Consider the following 19048-nt stretch of genomic DNA (forward strand, 5'->3'; position numbering starts at 1 on the left):
ATGCTCTTAAACACTGAACACACACACACTTTCCATTAAAGAAAAACAAAACAAAAAAAAATCCTCTGCATAGCAGCCTAGAAAATGCTTCAAGAAAGCATATTTTGCTTCCCATCTCCAGATCAAAGGATAAAAGATGGCATCATACTTTTGAAAGGCAGGTGCAGATGAGCTGAATACAGTGCATCAAGGGCAAGTCCCACTGGCCAGGGAAGGCCCTTGCTCAGATGCACACAGCATCTTGCATCTTGCACTGAGAAGAGAAGAGCAGAGCACACAGGCATCAGAATGTTGTCACCAAATCAGCATCATCAAAGCCAGTAAATGTCAACACCGCCAAGAAGACTAAGGCTACAGAGGGCATACCCATTTCAGTTTCCTTCCTAGGCCAGGGCGGGTTTTGGAAAAAGAGACGGTGCCTTCTGTCCTGTGTTTAGCCGCAGGTGTCGTCAGAGGGGTGGGTACAGGGTGGGTGCGATTTGAGAATGAACAGGTTGTTAGGGGCCCCTCTGCTCTGGCTCCAGCCTCTCCCTTGCTGCTTGACACCATTTCTATGGATCCACTAATCCATTGATGATGCTTCCTCCTTTCTGAAGGTGAAGCTTCACACTATTTCCCTAGATACAGTGATTTTTTTTAAATGAGACTAATTGTTAGTAATTATCAGTGATACACAGTTTTGCGTCGCTTAGAGACAGGGATGCAAAATTCTGAGAACTGCGTCCTTAGGCCATCTCATCATCGCTGTGTGAACATCATAGAGGGCACCTACACACACCCAGCTGGCATAGCCTCCCACACACCCAGGCTGTGTGGTGAGCCAACTACTCCTCAGCTACATGCCTGTAAGGAGAGGCAGTGCACACTGCCTTCCACTCAGGATCACTGCGTCGGGAGCTGTGTGTTTGGGCTCAAATTCCATCCTGCCTGGCGAAGCTGGGTGACCTTGGGCAAGTCACTTAACCTCTGCTGATAGTTTCTTTGTAAAATAGGGATACTGGTAGCCCTACTTCTAGGAGAGTTCTGAAAATTAAGCTATTTATGTAGAGCATTTGGAATGAACCTGATGTATATATTAGTGGTTTTATTATCCTTTATAAAGGCAAATTATTGAATCATTAGCACCGCATTTGCTCAGCTTTAATAGGACACTCATACTCCTCATTCTGCTAAGAAGGATCACCTGGGGAAGTCATGATGCTATCCAGCAGTCCTTGCGTCTCCCTCTACCTCAGGCCCCGGTGCTGCTTCTGCAGACAAAGCTACTTATCTGGATGGTGCCCAGTCCCTCTTATTAACCTCTTCTGACAGATGTAGCAGCTGGCACAGCCAGTGTGTCCCTCAGTGGCACTTGGCTGGAAGGGACACTTCCCAGTGAAATTTCCCGAATCCCAGGCTCTTTGCTATTATACCATGCTGCCTCCTGTATTCAAGGTTTGTCGTCTTAGGAACAAGTCACTTTAGCTCCCTCCAGTGAACTGCCCCTTGTGCACCTCCCCCATCCCTATGCTGTGCTGTGCTGTGGACATGCTGAGGCCAGGCACATTCCAGAGAGGTCCAGCGAAACCTCAAAATTACAGAGTACCCCAGGCTCTGAAGGGCTGAGCTCCGGTGGGTGTGGGGGACTTGGGGGCTGTGAGGCCAGAGTAGGGCTAAGCGAGCTGAAAGGAACCTTTCTGACCAGCAGAGCCAAAGGGAGGAGGAACAATAGAGTGGATGCTTTGGATGCCTTTCATGCTCTTCTCCCAGAACCGAATCCAGCCTAACAGGCATTTCAGAGCACCTGCCACATTGATAGTTAAATGCAGCCACAAAGGGATAGCTAGTGGCCCACAAAGCCTTTAGGAAGACACAGTCCAGTCGGGGAGCAGACAGGCTTGCAAAAGGAACCCACGGCATTGGCGCACACAGCCAGGCCCCAGGTGGCCTGGTGGGATGTGGGGCTTCCTGGAGCACTCTGCGCAGCACTGATTGTGGGGAGAAGAGGAGTGAGATAACAGTGCAGGATGAGCGTTCCGAGGAGCGGGGCAGCCAGAGGGAGTGGGCTGCTGAGTGTGTGTGGAAACCCCGTGGACTGGTCAGAGAACAGGAAGACTTGGGGACTGGCCAGAGCTTGGGTGGCTGAGAGGTGCCACCTTTGACTGGTTGTGAGCCTGGGTGGCTGAGAGGTGCCACCTTTGGCAACTGCAGGGACCCGGGGAGGCCGGTGGGTTGGGGCCACCAAAACCCAACTTCAGATAGGTCATGGTGAGGCCTGTTAGGCAGTTGGAAATCCAGGTCTTGCAAGTCTTTCAGAGCTGAAGGAGAGCTTGCATGCAGCTGAGACTGCTGTTTTCTTGTCCTGCTGAGAGGTCTGCAGGTCAGCCTTGTGTCTTGGGCATTGAGCATTGCCAGGAGAGAGCTGCCCTTCACGACACAGCCCAGCACCTGCTGCCCACCCTGCCTGCTGCAGCTGACTGCTCTGAACACAGGCCCTGCCCCTGACCCCATCCTGCCGTTTCAAACTTGGGAACTTGAAAGCAAATGGATGGATCCTACTTGATGAGGAAGTTGTGAGATGTAAAACACATGGGTGTTGTTGGCAGCTCTGATTTTACAAATGTGGCCATGTAGAGAAAGCTGATCGTAGTAAAGGAAAATAAGGTGGCACCTGGAGACAGCGAACGTGCAAGGCTGAGCTGTGACGTGGAGACACCTGCCTGACACTGCCACCTTGGGCCAGGGGTGCTGGAGGAGAGCCCTGTGGCTCTGTTCATGGCCTCCGTGTTGAAGTTTCTTCAGATTGTGCAGCCAGTACATCCCATTCTTATCTCAGTCTAATCAGAAAACTCAGTTTGTATATCATTTTCACAAATCCCCATTGTGTTCTGGTTGTATATGCTCAGAGGTGTTCAGTAGCTTGCAGCATGGAAGCCTGTGTGGCAGAGTCAGGACTCAGTTCACATCCACCTGGCCGTGCATTCTCCAAGTTTGTTTGTACTACCTGCCGTATAAAGCTGCCAACAAATCCCAGCGACTTAATCTAATACAACTTCTCCCTCACTCAGGCGAAGTCTACAGTGGCTGCTCCTGGACAGACAGTCCTCCCTCAGGCTGCATCCCCCGTGGCCTTGCTATTTTGTGACTTTTAAGTTCTCTTGGCATCACCCAGCTGCCGAAGGGGGAAGACGGATGGATAGAGTGTTCCTCTCATCCCATGCTTGGCACCCTCAGCTGGCAAGTGATGTACAGCATCTCTACAGGTGCCCCATCGGCAAGACCCAGCCATGTGGTCATGCCTGATGCAGAGAGCCAGGAGGCCAGTGCTTGGCCAGCAGCCCCAGCTAGCCACAGTTATGCACCGTGGAAGGCGAGCACCAATGCAGAGGTGAGACCAGGCCCCCTCCCATTCAATGGAAAGTCAAAGGGTTGAGCCCTACAGTGCACCCTGATGGAAAGACCTGAGGTTCACATCTGATGAGAGCTGGGCATTATGGAGGGAGAAGAGCCGAACCCCAGGATACTCTTTTCCATGCACAGGACCTTGGCCTCTATGGGACAGGTGGAGGGGATGTGGAGGCCGGTGCACGCCTCTGAGCACAGCCTGGGTCCATGCTTCCTACCCTAGTGAGGACAGTCAGGGCAATAAGTAAAGACGGGAAGAAACCCATGCAGAATCCCAGAGCAGGGCATAGGGATGGAATACAAACACTGTCCTCTGGGCCTGGGGGTGAGAGTAACAGGTCGAGGACGGTGCTTTTATCTTCTGGCTTGTGGGCCCCATGGTGATATCACAATAAAGAAGATAGAGACCTGCTGTGGCTCATCGTATGGGACCTCACAAGTGTCGTGAGAGTCCAGGGGAGGCCTTGCAAGTATGGCAGCAGTATAAGATCTGCGCGCACTTCCAAGGTGGGCTGGAACAAGCTCACACAGCTTTTAGAGAGGCTTCCTAAAAGCTGGCACCTGCCCCCCTCATCACCCCCACCACACACACACAGACACACACACACACACTCTGCTGTCTGCTTTGTGTATCTATAGATGGCAACCTCTGCCTCCTAGTGCTGCAAATATGAGCCTTAATATATGTAAAAATAAAATGAGTGTGCAGGGCCTTCCCTGAAAGGCTTGTTTTGCTTTTCCTCGCACAGAGGAATGAAGTCCTGCTCAAATGATGCTGAACAAGTCCTTTACCTTGAAATAACATAAAGTTGCTGTTTTCCGAGGATCTCAGCCTCCGTTTACAATATAATTAGTATGGTAATCAAAAGTAGTCAATGAAACATAAAAAACTATTACTCATGGCTTTAAACTGTTAGTCATAACATAATACAACTTTAGAAATAGTGACAAATCCTATTTTCCCAGTAAACTCTCAGGCACGCTATCTTTTGTGAGGCTTTGAAGTAAGAAAAAAAGTAATCAATTTATCTCTGTCTGGGACCTTAGCTTATAAACATCTGCTGATGGCAAAAAGCCAAGACAGCTATTACAAAGTTTCCACTAAAGCAAAAACATTTTTCATGCTATTCAAAAAGAGGAAAGGTTGATTTACTTATTTCTGGGGTAAAGATCTATAAAAATATATGTTTTCTTTTCCCTTCAGCCAGAATTTGGCTCCTGAAGTGCTCATAAAAATGACGGGCAGCATTGAGTCAAGAGTTGGTAGAGCTCCTTCTCAGCATCCCCACAGGCGCCAGCTCCGGAGCAGACCTCAACGCTTGGACCAGCAGGAAGGGACAAGCCATGCAGGCCAGAGTCTCCCCCGCTGCACAAAGCGGCTGACAGATGGATCAGCTCACCTGGGGCTGCTCCTACACAGTGTCAGGAAGGTGCAGACAGGTGCTAGCAAGCCTTATGGAGACTCATAATGGGGAGGGGCAGGTGCATGTGGTGGCCACTCAGCTCTATGGACAAAGGCACTGGCTTTGAAGCCTAGCTGCATGCCAAGCCCAGTCTAGTGAGGTAGGAGAATTGTTTCCAGTCCTCAGATGAGAAGAGTGGTGTGGAGTTGGAGTGCTAAAGTTGCTTGCCCAATGCCACTGGCAAGTAGGATACTGACTCCACATCTCATGCTCTTTCCACTGCATCATGCATCCCCTGGAATGGGACCTGAAAGTGCTGTTTTCCTGGCTGGTTACTTTTCCTGAAGCAGAGACAGTCATCAACTCCAAAGATAGCATCCAGGACAAGAAAAGCATAACTCAAATGCCTCTCTTCATTACATTAACCATCAAAAGATGGCACACACCAAGGCTTAATTTTAGATTTGGTTCATCTACAGTGTGCTGGCTTCATGGATTTTTCCCTCCTCCCTTTATTTTTATTTTATTTTTATTTTTTTTGATAATCTCATTGTGGATACTTTATTTTTTTTAATTATTATACTTTAAATTTTAGGGTACACGTGCACAATGTGCAGGTTAGTTACATATGTATACATGGAAGATCAGCTTCTAGGTAAGCTGCTCATTTGACTCTCCATTTTCTGTTTCCACTGTTGCTCTGGCTGGAATGCAGCATCCATCCTGCTCTAAGCACATCATTGTAGCATCAACACTAGTCACTCAAACCTGAAGATTTAGTTTGTAAGCTGGAGTGCTAGAGGGAAGTAATCTAGATTTCCTGCTATGCCTTCCATCAGAAGTGGTGAAAAAAATTCTGAATTCTAGCACACCTAGCTCAATTACATCAGCACACCTAGCCTCAGTTACAGGAACATAGTTCAGAGTATACACCTGCATTCATTGTATTTACAAATTTAAATATGCTGTATAGTAAGCTACGGCAAAACTACAGTTGGCTTTCCTCTCCTCACTAGCAGAGCTCACTCTGGAGAATAACAAATTAAAATAGAAATTGCAGTAATATGAGAAACTTCATTTTACGTGAATTGATGGTTTATTTTAGAGTTAAATTATTATCTTCAAGAAATAGGATGTAAAAACAAGAAAGATCGTTTTTCTACTATAACAAAAAATTTTGTTTTGAAAACATAAAAAGTATAAAATGATATCCCTCATGAGTATAGAGTCCAAAATTCCAAACAAAATTTTATCAAATGGAATTCAACAATATATCAAAAGGACCCATACCTCACATCACATACGTAATCTAACTCAAAGTGAATCATAGACCTAAAGTGAAACCTAAACTATAAAATTCCTAAAAGACAACAAAGGAGAAACACTTTGTAACCTTGGGTTAAGCAAACATGTTTTTAGTGATATAAGGGCATAACCTATTAGGAAAATGCTAATTAAAACCACAATAAGGTGTCTGTACTGACCCATTAATAGGATTAAATGAAAAAATCCGACCAAACCATTGCTGGAGAGGATGTGAAGGACCTGAAATTCCTTTTTTTTTTTGAGATGGAGTCTTGTTCTGTCCGTCCAGTCTGGAGTGCAGTGGCATCATCTTGGCTCACTGCAAGCTCCGCCTCCTGGGTTCACGCCATTCTCCTGCCTCAGCCTCCCGATTAGCTGGGACTACAGGCACCCACCACCAAGCCCGGCTAATGTTTTGTTGTTGTTGTTGTTGTTGTTTGTATTTTGTATTTTTAGTAGAGACGGGGTTTCACTGTGTTAGCCAGGATGGTCTCGATCTCCTGACCTTGTGATCCGCCAGCCTCGGCCTCCCAAAGTGCTGAGATTATAGGTGTGAGCCACCGTGCCCGGCCCATGAAATTCTAATATACTGCTGGTGGACATGTAAAAAGAGAAAAAGAAAAGGAAAGACAGTGGTACAACCACTGTCAGAAACAGTTTGTCAGTTTCATAAAAAGCTAAACATATATCTACTACAGTGTATGATCCAGGTTTCCTTGTCTAATGCCCATTGTCTTGGAGACCACTGTTTGATATGTTTGTTCTAGTGTTTTTTATTTTTTAATTTTCTGCACAGGAGGACAAACCCAGTTTCTGTTACTCCATTCTTTTTGAAAGTGTAAGTTTGTGAGAAGTTTTAAGAGACAGATCATTATCCGCAGGGCATGCACACATCTGCTAACAAACTGCCTGATAGCTTCCCACGGGCCACCAAAGCCACACATGGGTTTTCCCTCCTGACTAACCTGAGTGCTTTTCTGTCTAAATTCAAGGTCCTGTCCAGTTTCCTATAAGAGATTTAGTCATATCCCTCAGATTTCACATTGGGGCCTGCAGTTCAGTTCAATAACAATGTCCTGAGCCCATGCTCTATGGTAGATTCTGTGCCATGGACTTGGTAATTGAGACAGGAATCGATCGAGGTCCTCACACGTGGAAACAGACATGCAGGCATTCCAGGTCAATCTGGGGACACAGTGAGAGAAGTGTGACAGGGATGTTGAGGGCCAGGGGTGCAGCATGCCAGGGAGAGGCTTTTCTCTGCTCTGGGTCTCCGCCCCGCGTCTGTGCTTGGCCCCATCTTAAGCAGTGCTGGTAGCACACATCATAGCCCAACCCATGCCCACTGGGTTTGTCAGAGTCCAACACTAGAATTTAAGCAGATGCCCATCTCCTTTTTCTCAACACTTCTATAAATACGTATTATAAGTTATATTTTATGTTGAGAAATTTATGCTCAGAAAAAAACTAATTTTGTCACTCTTCTAAGCAGTGGTGAAAATTTAGGTGAAAAATTAGGTATTTGCATGTTCCACAAAAATCTGTTTTTTCGTTGCATACTGGACATCCAAAACACAAAACACAGGTACTAGAACACATGTGCTTTTGATCAATGCAAGTTTTAGTCATATTATTAATGAATCCAGCTGGATGGAAAATAATGGAATTATGTCCATGTATCTCCCTTCTGTGGTCTTCCTAACTTGATTCCTCCCAATTCCTTTTAGTACCTTGGACTTAATTTTAGAATTTAGTATGTTTTGAAAGACCCCCCACCCCACCCACATCTTTGTGTCCACATGCTGTCAGAGTGATGCAATTCTACTGTTCTCCACCGTTGGTTAACGTAAAATGTTACCCCTCCCCCTGCTCTTCTTCCAACCACCCCTTGAAACAAATGTCTGGGCTTTTATTCATTTCATGTGTTCTCATCCTTTCTCTGGTTAGGCAGCCTTGTGTATGATTAATACATTTGGTTTTCTTTTTTGCTAGATCACTATGTTTAGCATGCTCATTTCATGGCAGGACAGAGTGGCCTGGAGGGAAGTTTGTATTTCACTTAGTGAGGACAGAGGCAGATGAAACTGCTCAGAAATTTATTCTCTAATTATGAAGGTAAGGGAGAATGCTTCTCATCCCAAACTCTAGCCATTATAGCCCCCATGGTTTAGAAGAGTCACGCACTAGTTCCCTGGAAGCCAACAGTCAGAGCAGCCCACTTATTCATTCCTCAAATGACTCTGTGAAATAGGCGCCATGATTATTCCTTTATTAAAGTGAGGGGACACAAGGTTGGGGGTCACACAGCTAGCAAGCGATCAACATGACACTTGACTCCCCAGTGTGAACCTCACCCCTACCTAAAAAGGAACCCATGGATCCAATGACCAGGCAGACCCAAGGTCTCAGTTACAGGATGGGAAGGAAGTACCTGGCTCTTAAGGTGAAGACAACACTTCTTGCCATGAACCACAATGCCCCATGCAGTGGCCCCTGCAGACCGCCCTCCACCACCTTTGCTGATTGGCCTTCATCACGTCACTCTTTCTTCCTCCCTCTACTCCAGCCTCCAGCACCTTCTTGCCTCTCCAGTCCCTGATTTCAAGACCTGAACCTCTTCCCTTTTAGCAGTGCTGTGTACACTGCTCCCACTGCCTGGAATGCCCTTTTTCCTCTTTCTCCTCCTACCTAATTATCTTCTCATTCCCTCATCTGAGTGTCCCTGACCCACAGCTAGCCTCTTCCCATGCTGCCCTCGACCACTTGCTTTCCTCTGAAGCCCTCATCTTCTTTGGTGATCAGGCGCTACATACAAACAAGTGTATTTGTGAGTGTCCTGTGAATGTCTCACTTGTCCACTAATCTACAGGCTCCTTGAGAAGGCGGAAGACATGGAGATTCTTCTCAGCATGGTGTCTCCAGCACCTTCCATGGCAAGTAGAAGACGTTCAAGAGAAGGGCTGCCCACGTACTTGGTAGAAACAGCACGAGCTCTGGAGCTAAGCAGACCTGAGTCTGAAGTGCTGCTTTGCCGCTTCCTACCTGTGAGGTCTCTGGAGAGTTGCATGATGTCTGGGGCCTGTTGACTCCCATGAAGTGGGGACAACAGCACTCAGAAATAAAAGTTCCCAGGAGACAGTGACATGTCACCCCAAAGGTTCTGAATGTGCCACCTACACACGGCAGGCCCTCAGTAAATGGCACAAGATGCAGAGAAGTGGTTGCGATCAAAAGGGAAGGTGATTTGCTTCTCCTGCTTCCCCTTTATCCTCATGCAGTGGAGCCGTTTCCTTTGCCACCACTGGGAGGGCCTGAGCTATTCCTGTCACTCTCCGTTAATGAGATTCCTCACAGTCACTGCAAGTTGGCTGATGCTATTTCAGTAACTAAAAATTTACAATCTCCTGTATTAATCAAAACTTATAACTCTATTTTAAAATAAGGCGCCTTCTCAGTTCCCTCTCAGGAGGGTTGCAGAGGGGCATCCTGCCGTCCTAGGTCCTGGGGCGAGGCATGGTCCCATTTCGGTCCCGTTTCCCTCTCCTTCCCCTCACCTTCACCCACCACCTTGCTGAGAAAGGGGTGTGGAGAGGGGAAGGAAAGGAGGAAGGGATGCTCTTTCCTGAGTGCCATAGTGGAAATTGGCCTTGTGCTCTGTGCCTGGAAGATATTTAAGTGGAGTCTCTCCTTGAAGCTCTCATTCGGACTCTACTGCCACCTCACTGACACTGGCATCCGGTGTGGGGTGTCCTTGACCCACATGAGTCCACACTGGGACCCACTGGTGTGCTCTCTGTTTGCTTACTTCATTTTCAGCCCCTGCTGCTCCCAGGATGCATTTCCAGCATCTTTACTGAGAGGTGTTCATCTGCACCCTCACCCACAATGGTCCTGTTAGAAAGGGTCAAAGGAAACCTGATTTTCTATTTTAATCTTTTTTGTCTGGGTGGGGAATGGGACTCACATACTCCAGAAGCTCTCTCAAATAAAAAATCCTTTACAGAAGTTTGCTGTAATCCCAGACGATCTGACCTTGTATCCTCTCTATGTGAATGAGTGGCTTCCAGGGTCGCCTAACCAGAGCTCTTCCTAAGGCCCACATGTGCTCTGACAGCCCCTTTGAAGGACCGGATGTGTTCTACTGCAGAAGCTCAACAGAGACTTCCACTCTAGCAAGGCAGCATGTGCAAGGGGCCCTGCTGTGTTCTGGCAGGGTGTGCGGGTCTGGAGACACACACATGAAAAGGTTCTGCCCTTTCTTTACCCTCGGGGTGCTGACGGAGTGGGCACCAGCCCAGACAGGGAGGGTGGGCCACCTGTCAGAGAATAAAACCCAGAGACAATGACTTAAATTTACTTGGTTTTGGTTAGATCCTGTTTCCCAACCCTCCCTATCATTTCATTCCTGACCTCCACTATTAACAAATCATCCCCACTAACACCAACACACACACAAGCCATGCGCCTGTGAATCACAGCAGTCTCTAGCCAAGGAGGCGGGACACTCATTTCTCGGACCCCCAGGTCTCCTAAGCGCTGCCTACTGGACCCCGACTTGGCTAGGGAGGGGCACATGTCTTATCTTCCTCATGGGGAGGGGAGGAAGAAGCCAAACTGCTCTCTTTTTAGTTTTTTAAGATTAGTCATTTCTTTGATTACTTAGTTTCTAATATTCATGAGGATAAAATTTTAAAAAAGTGTAAAAATGAATATTTGTATGTCCTGGGACAAGATGATGGAGATGGCTTTTCCACAGTTCTTCCTCTAAGCACTGTGAAAATCCCTGGGAATAAGTAAGTAGGCAAATATGAAAGGTCTCTGAAAGATAGAGAGAAGAAGGTAGAGTGCTGCAGACCTTAAGGCTCGAGGATCAACACTGCGGTGGGTCCCTTGGCTTTTTAAAACTTTTCTGTATATGCCAGACTATGCTCCAGTGAGTCCTGCAAGCTGGAACTGCTAGAAGGTGTGGCCAAGAACATCAAACCAAAAAGACTGCTCTCTCTGGCCAAAGGATCAGGAAAGGGGCAGACCAGCTGCAAAGATGTATGTAAGTATCTTAATTGCAGTCAGTTAACAGAAAACCTAATAAATATTATTTTTAGAGGATCTATCTATAAACATGCATTTTATGAGTGCATCAAATCTACCAACAAATATTTACTAAGTATATATGATGGCATTAGAAACAACCCTAGGAATTCAAAGTCAAATAGAGAAAAAAATTTTCCCAGATGATAAGAAGCCGATAGCCTGGTCTAAGTGGAAGAAATACGTATGAAGAAGTATAACAAGGCAGAATGTTAAGGGATATGTTAGGAATATGCACAGGTGTTTTGAAATGCAGAAAAGTCGCAAAGAAACTATCCACTAGGGGAAGCTTTTAAACTAGAACTTGATTTGATGGTGGAAATGTGATATTCTGGCCACTTTGAATTGTTTCGCTACATTGGGTAGATCCTTGGAGGATAACGCACTTTTCTCCAAGGTGGATATGTTTGATTGTAGGGTATAATTTCAGTCACAAGCTGTAGAAAGCCCCATTAAAGCAGCATATACAATGACAGTCTCATCTTGCCTAAAGACAGTGGGATAAGTCAATGGAGCAATGTCTCTAAGGGTCTCTAAGAGGCCTTTTCTGTCTCTCTGCCCTGCCTTACTAACAGGCAGGCGATGTTCCTCTCCAGTGTCACCAAATCTGAAAGCCACTTGCAGATATGCTGAAGCAACCAAAAAAGGAAACATTTTCTCTTGTGCCTCTGGTATTACAAGTGAGGAAAACTTTTCACCGAAGCCTAGTTGACTCTTCAACAGGGAACAGTGGCTGTGATTAAGTTATGAACTCAGAAACCTAGACCTAACTCCTTCTTTAGCATAGGCAATAATGACACCATATGCCATTTAGACCAACCCAGATGCCCTCTCTGGGCTTAGATAGCCTCTGCTCCCCCAAGCCTACAGTCATTGTATGTGTGGACCAACCTGGAGTTCTGTTCCGGGGCAAGCGGATGGGCAATTGTACAGGTAGGGAAAGGATAGTGTCCGCCAACAGGAGGGGCTGGGACCTTCTGTTTTCTTGTCTCTACGTGCCCCAGAGCCTGGCCTGGCATTGGGTACATGGGAGTTATTCAGCAATGCTGGTCCAACTAACGGCATTGGCTCAAATGGAAATGCCTGACTTTAATACAATGGAGAGACAGTGAGAGAAACAAGGAAAAGAAGAGAATTGGTTTTTTTTTTTTAGATGACAAACGCAGTGGAATGAGTTACAGTCTTTTATTAGAGGACTCTGACTTTATATGATTGGCCAATATTAACTTTGCGTTTCCTTTAGTTTCCATAGCAATGCACCTCGTCCCTTCACTCATATTGCCAATAGCAATTCTCCTAATATTATATTTGTCAAGTAATTTGCAAATATTTCCTGTCATTGTTTTTCTGGTTGTATTTCCTAGAAAGAATACCACCACTTTGAAAATAAATAAATGAAAGGCTACATGGCACATGCACAGAGTCCCACTGCTCAGAGTGCATCTTGCTAATCAGTGAATAGATATGCAGAATCCAAACCACATCCCTTTTATTTTCCTTCCAAGGACCAGTTAATTTAAGTCAAATATCATTATAGGCATCTCCTGTAGAAGGAGAAGATCCTTGTGCTAGGCATGGACTTCTAGACACGCCCAGAGCACAGCAGCTGGTCTCGGGGTTCTCTCTACAAGAGAGACGCACAGAGGCCCGGAAGCACAGAGGAGGAGCACTAAAAACAGTGTAGGGTGGGGATGCTGGGCTCTCTGTGTGTGTCTGTGCACGTGTGCGAGAGGAGTGTGTGTGAGAGAGGGATGTATGTATGCAAAAGGCATGGGAGGAGGGGAAACGGCACAAGTCAGAAGCCAGGAGGCTGGGCACAGTGGTTTCTCCTGGGCTGGACAAACCTAGGCTGAGGTGCATGTTGCTCTCTACCCTCCTTCTCTTCTCCAAAGCTGGCCCTCAGGTGGACCAAGCAGGAGCAGCTCTGGTGAGTGTGGAGATTACAAAAAAAGCTGAGCTCTTTCTGAGCCAGGTGGACCCCCAAGCCTCGCACTTGTACCTCCCATGTCATCCTGAGCAGTGTTCACCTCTCTGCTTCATCTGTGGAATGGGAATAAGGGAACACAGCACCATCCAGAGGGCTCTGGGGAGACTGGATGGCTCCATCTGCAAGGGTCCTTGAGAGCAGAGTGTGGCCCAGAGTGAAGACGTGGCCAATGTTAACAAGGGCAGGTGATGAGGATGAGGACGGTGAGCATTCTTGCTTCCCGGCTGGGAAACTGAGATGAGAAACTTTACAAAGCTCACCTAGGAAGCATGGGAAGTGGCACGGAGAGCCAGGGCGACGTGTCTTCAGACAGCCAAGTGTGCCTCTGAATCTCCAATCTACTGGCTTTCTAGAGAGGCAGACTGTTTAGGAGACAGCCCTGACCTCCCAAGGAATGATCAGTAATAGCAATGGATCACTGCTGCTCACATTTAGCTAGGGCTGCAGTTTGCATGGCACCTCCACATGCACTGTTGTCCTGCATCTCCACTGGGAGTTGTTGGGAATTTCTGGGTGGATACCAAGGGTGTGTTCAATAGAATGCTCAAGGCTGCTGGCTTCACCCCCAGGCCCCAGGCAGTAAATCTGGCCTCACTCACTGGCATTAAAATGGTCCAGTGTGTCTGTATGAACACCATGAATGGCCCGGTGGCCTTCCTAAACATGGTCCGAGGCACTTCAGGCTACAGGATGCTGTCAGCACCACGTGGTGGTATGGTGCCCCAGTCAGGGAGGGCGGCCTGAACCCATGCTTGCTGAGCTCCCCATACATTCCCAGGCTCTGGAACTCTATAACTCTTTTAATTCCTATTGGCTTTTTAAGGAGCATAATGAAGGTTCTTGAGGAAAAATAGCCAAAAGATAAATACAATAAAATAGAACAATTTTAATTTTAGTCGGGAAGTTTGCTAAGTCAGGCCTTTAATGCTTTATTCTCTGTCAAGAGACTCCTGTGCAAAGCTGGCAGCTTGCTTGGGAATGGGAAGGGAATGTGCAGCACCTAGGAGCTTAGAGATGGAAGGGACAGCACCCCTTAGAGATGACAGGGACAGCACCCCTTGCCCAGCTCCCCTTGGATCCAAAGTGTGGGCATGTGTTGGGGAGACATGTTTAGTAACCCTGATGGCCTAGGGTTGCCCTAGGCAAATCCAAGTGCATGGAGGCCATGAAGCCCTGAGGTTAGAAAGATCTTGGGAAGGCAGGCCAGCGGCAGAGATGGCCAGGCAGTAAGCTTGGGGGCTTCTCATGGTCTGCCTCCTGGGTCAGCCCACTCCTAAAAATGATGGCTCTGAATGATCCAAAGAAGGGTGACATTGTGAGCCGTCTTTCCTGCACATCAAGTTCAGGGGAGGGGTGCTTTGTCCTCCCCACAGCCTTCAAGGCCGGGAGGAGCAGATGCTGTGGGGGATCACAAGAGGGGGAGGTTGGGTCCAGCCATGGGGGAGCCTTCCTTCTTAGACTGCCTGGATGAGTGCCCCTGCCCCAGCCTGCACAGTCCCTGGTGTCATAGTGATTGGGAGCTCCCACTCAAGGCTCCAGACCATGGTGAGAGGGCCGAGATGGGGTGCACCCAGCATCAGCAGTATAGTCATGGCTCAGCAGTGACCACCATGCACCAGCTGAGGCTCCTGGACACGTCTGCACCTGTGCAGCATGCTGAGTGAGCCTCCCTGGGGAGCACAGTGCACCTGCTCTTGGTGGGCTGTGAGGCCCCTACCCGGGGGACAGAAACTGATCCCTGGCCCTCGGGATATTTGGAAGTATATATGTGCCCAGGGGGTTTCTGGGCTTCCTGGGTGGGAGGGGCTGGGGGTGGAAGGGTATAACAGAAATTGCTGATGGTTCATTTGTTTTACTTTGAGATGCTACAGAAGGAGCACCAACTGTACCTCAGAGCTCAAAGTGAACACCCCAGTCATATGTGAGTTGTGTTACTCATGAAGTCATCATTACACAAGTGTTTGTTACTCCTTCCCCAATAAAACTATATAAAGGGCCTTTGCCAGCATATTATTGTGGCTTTAAAACTCAATTAGAAAGGCTGGGCATGGTGGCTCATGCCTGTAATCCCAGCACTTTGAGAGGTCAAGAGGGGAGGATCACTTGAGCTCAGGAGTTCTAGACCAGCCTGGCCAACATGGCAAAACCTCATCTCTACTAAAAATACAAAACTAGCCGGGCATGGTGGCAGGCGCCTGTAGTCCAAGCTATAAGGAAGCTGAGGCATGAGAATTGCTTGCACCTGGGAGGCGGAGGTTGCAATGAGTGGCAATCACACCACCACATTCCAGCCCGGGCAACAGAGCAAGACTAGGTCTCAAAAAAAAAACAAAAACAAACACAAACAAAAAACCAAAACAATCAATGAGAGATAGTTAAGTTCTAAAAGATCGTACTGTGTATTAGGATTAAAAATACCTGTAAGTAATTCTGTTTGTTTAATGTGTATATGTAAACACACACATTTGTTTTGCCATAAAAATCCCCAAATTTGTTTCTTCATAGAAGAGTTGTCTGTCCCCTCCCCAGCATCGCCAGGGCCTTTCCTTCTGTAGTAATGCAGAGACTGCCAATGATGTGAAGCCTTTTTGGTCCAGCAGTCCACGCCCTCCATAGTCTCTTAGTAGCATGTTAAATAAACTGATTTAGTGGGCAGTTCTTCAGTCTTCAAGGCTAAAAAGTCTCCTGTGATACATGGGCCTTCAGATAAGTGTGTATATAACATAACACCTTATTTATTGGTTTCAGAGGGGTGATCCTGATCTAAAACTTCATACTGGTACATTCATTTCCCTGTCTTTTCAGAAGGTGTCTCTGCCTAGATTAAAAAGTCCGAGAAGGCAGGTTCAGGGACTTACCTGGTCGCTGCCACACCCTGAGTCTGGAATAGGACCTCGCATGGCATACGCCAGCAGCACACATGGAGGGAGAGGAAGAATAAGGAGCAGTGAAGATCCTATAAGAACATCTAGAGAAGCAGTGTGAGGAGGGAAGCACTCTGATTGCAGGAATCTCTAAGCAGCAATCTGCCAAGGCCTTGACATTTCCCCAGCAGGTGTGGGTGTAAATATTCTTCTAAACAGTTGTGGGCTCTGGTGCTGAAGCCAGGCTTCTTGTTGGGAGAAGCTCTCATGCCAGAGGCCGCAGTCATTGCAGAGCCTACATGGGTTCTCCCAGCTCCTGGACTTCTATTTCTCAGGGCTGCTTCTGATCTGGTCTTGCTGCCCTCCCTGGCCTCTGTGTTGGTCCAAACGGTGTCATCACCATCACCTGTGAGCTCCTGGGACCAGCAGCCCAGCTTCCACTCCAGCCATTGTCTTTGGGCATTTGCTTGTAAAGGCCAAGATGTGAGTGTCACATTCATGTGCTCGAAAATGAAATGGCTGCATCTTCCACACACTTGTGTCCTCAGTGTCTCTTTCTTTTTTCTTTTTTTTTTTTTAGTCTTTTTTTCCTTTTATTTTTTATTATACTTTAAGTTCTGGGATACATGTGCAGAATGTGCAGGTTTGTTACATAGGTATACATGTCCCATGGTGGTTTGCTGCACCCATCAATCCATCATCTATGTTAGGTATTTCTCCTAATGCTATCTTTCCCCCAACCCCCCACCCCTCAACAGGCCCCAGTGTGTGATGTTCCCCTCCCTGTGTCCATGCATTCTCATTGTTCAACTCCCACTTATGAGTGAGAACATGCGGTATTTGGTTTTCTGTTCCTGTGTTAGTTTGCTGAGAATGATGGTTTCCAGCTTCATCCATGTCCCTGCAAAGGACATGAACTCATCCTTTTTAATGGCTGCATAGTATTCCATGGTGTATATGTGCCACATTTTCTTTATCCAGTTTATCATTGATGAGCATTTGGGTTGGTTCCAAGTCTTTGCTATTGTAAATAGTGCCGCAATAAACATACGTGTGTTTATTGTAGAATAAATAAAACACGTGTCTTTATAGTAGAATGATTTATAATCCTTTGGGTATATACCCAGTAATGGGAATGCTGGGTCAAATGGTATTTCTGGTTCTAGATCCTTGAGGAATCACCACACTGTCTTCTACAACGGTTAAACTAATTTACATTCCTACCAACAGTGTAAGAGCATTCCTATTTCTCCACATCCTCTCCACCATCTGCTGTTTCCTGACTTTTTAATGATCGCCACTCTGACTATGTGAGATGGTAGCTCATTGTGGTTTTGATTTGCATTTCTCTAATGACCAGTGATGATGAGCTTTTTAAAATATGTTTCCTGGCCACATATATGTCTTTTTTGAGAAGTGTCTGTTCATATCCTTCACCCACTTTTTGATGGGGTTGTTTTTTTCTTGTAAAATTATTTAAGTTCTTTGTAGATTCTGATATTAGCCCTTTGTCAGATGGATAGATTGCAAATATTTTCTCCCATTCTGTAGGTTTCCTGTTCACTCTGATGATAGTTTCTATTGCTGTGCAGAAGCTCTTTAGTTGAATTAGATTCCATTAGTCAACTTTGGCTTTTGTTGCCATTGCTTTTGGTGTTTTAGTCATGAAGTCTTTGCCCATGCCTATCTCCTGAATGGTATTGCCTAGGTCTTCTTCTAGGGTTTTTACGGTTTTAGGTCTTATGTTTGTCTTGAATCCATCTTAATATGGAACTGTTCTACTCCCTGTGAACACAAAATGTCAGCTGTGATCTCAAGAGCAGAGGCGGCCAGCATTCCGCTGATCTCCACTCCTTTCTGCCATGACTGCTGCACCCTGCCTGGCTTCTGAGGATGAATAGAGATCTACACATATGACCCAGGGACATAGATATAAGCGGAGGCGGGTCACCGATCAGAAGTTACAAACTGCACACTTCTCTGAGTCCCAGGTCTTCAGTTCCAAAGCCTGGAGGGCCTCTCCACTTAGTGGGTCAGACCCAGCCTGGACACGCTCCTGTCCCAGAAACCCGGGCTCAGGAGTCTGTCTTGAGCTTTCCCCTACACCCACATCCAAGGATTATTGGCTCCATGGATTTTTATCTTTTCTCTTATGAAGTCATAGGGAAAGAGAGTAACAAAGGAACTCCAAGACCTTCTCTACAAGGCCTAGTCCCGACACCTTGCCCCATTTTGCCTTCCTTACCCAGAGCTCCTTTCCCTACCCTGAAGAGGGCTCTTCACAAGAGGGGTTTTGCCTGGCCAAGCAGCTCCTTTGGGGCACATTGAAGGGTGACTTTGCATGCCCTGGAGATTCAGGAGGATCATCCCCAGGCAGAGACCTTAGGGGCATGGATGGTCTATGAGGGTGTCTCAGTCATTGATGCTGCTCCTGTCTGTTGGCTTGAATTCCCAACCCAAGCTCTCTATATCATGGTCCTCACCCCAGGACATCCTTAAATATAACTTTTCTTCTTTAGAGAAGCATTTTATGCAAAGCAAGATTACCAAATACATTGTCCTTCAAATAAAACAGCAAACCACCTACCAGTCTCAGTAATGTGTGAAGAAGTTTTCCAGCAGCTCCTATTAAATATTCAGAAAAACACCATAAATGCTTCAGGGATACTTTATGGGTTTCTTAGCTGGCTTCCGTAGAACCATTAAAGATCTCCAACCCAAATCAGGCAGCAGAACTCAGATGATTTATTTCAGGGATCTGTCACTGCTGGACATAATGAAGTGTGCATGAAAGTGTATGCGTGTGTGTGTACAGGTGTGTGTGTTTCCAGATGCCACAAGGTTCTTGCAGACAGTTGTGTCACCAACTGTCATCAGCAGCAATCTCACCATGCCAGTGCCATTTGTTGAGCAAAGGAGCCCTGAGTCGCAGAAGCAAGTGTGTCAGGACCCAGAGGATGCATGGCCACCCTGTCCCACATGAGTCTACAGCTGGTGAGAACAAAGCCATATCAAGC

This window comes from Pongo pygmaeus, chromosome 11 (assembly GCF_028885625.2).
Source record: "Pongo pygmaeus isolate AG05252 chromosome 11, NHGRI_mPonPyg2-v2.0_pri, whole genome shotgun sequence".
Lineage (NCBI taxonomy): Eukaryota > Metazoa > Chordata > Mammalia > Primates > Hominidae > Pongo > Pongo pygmaeus.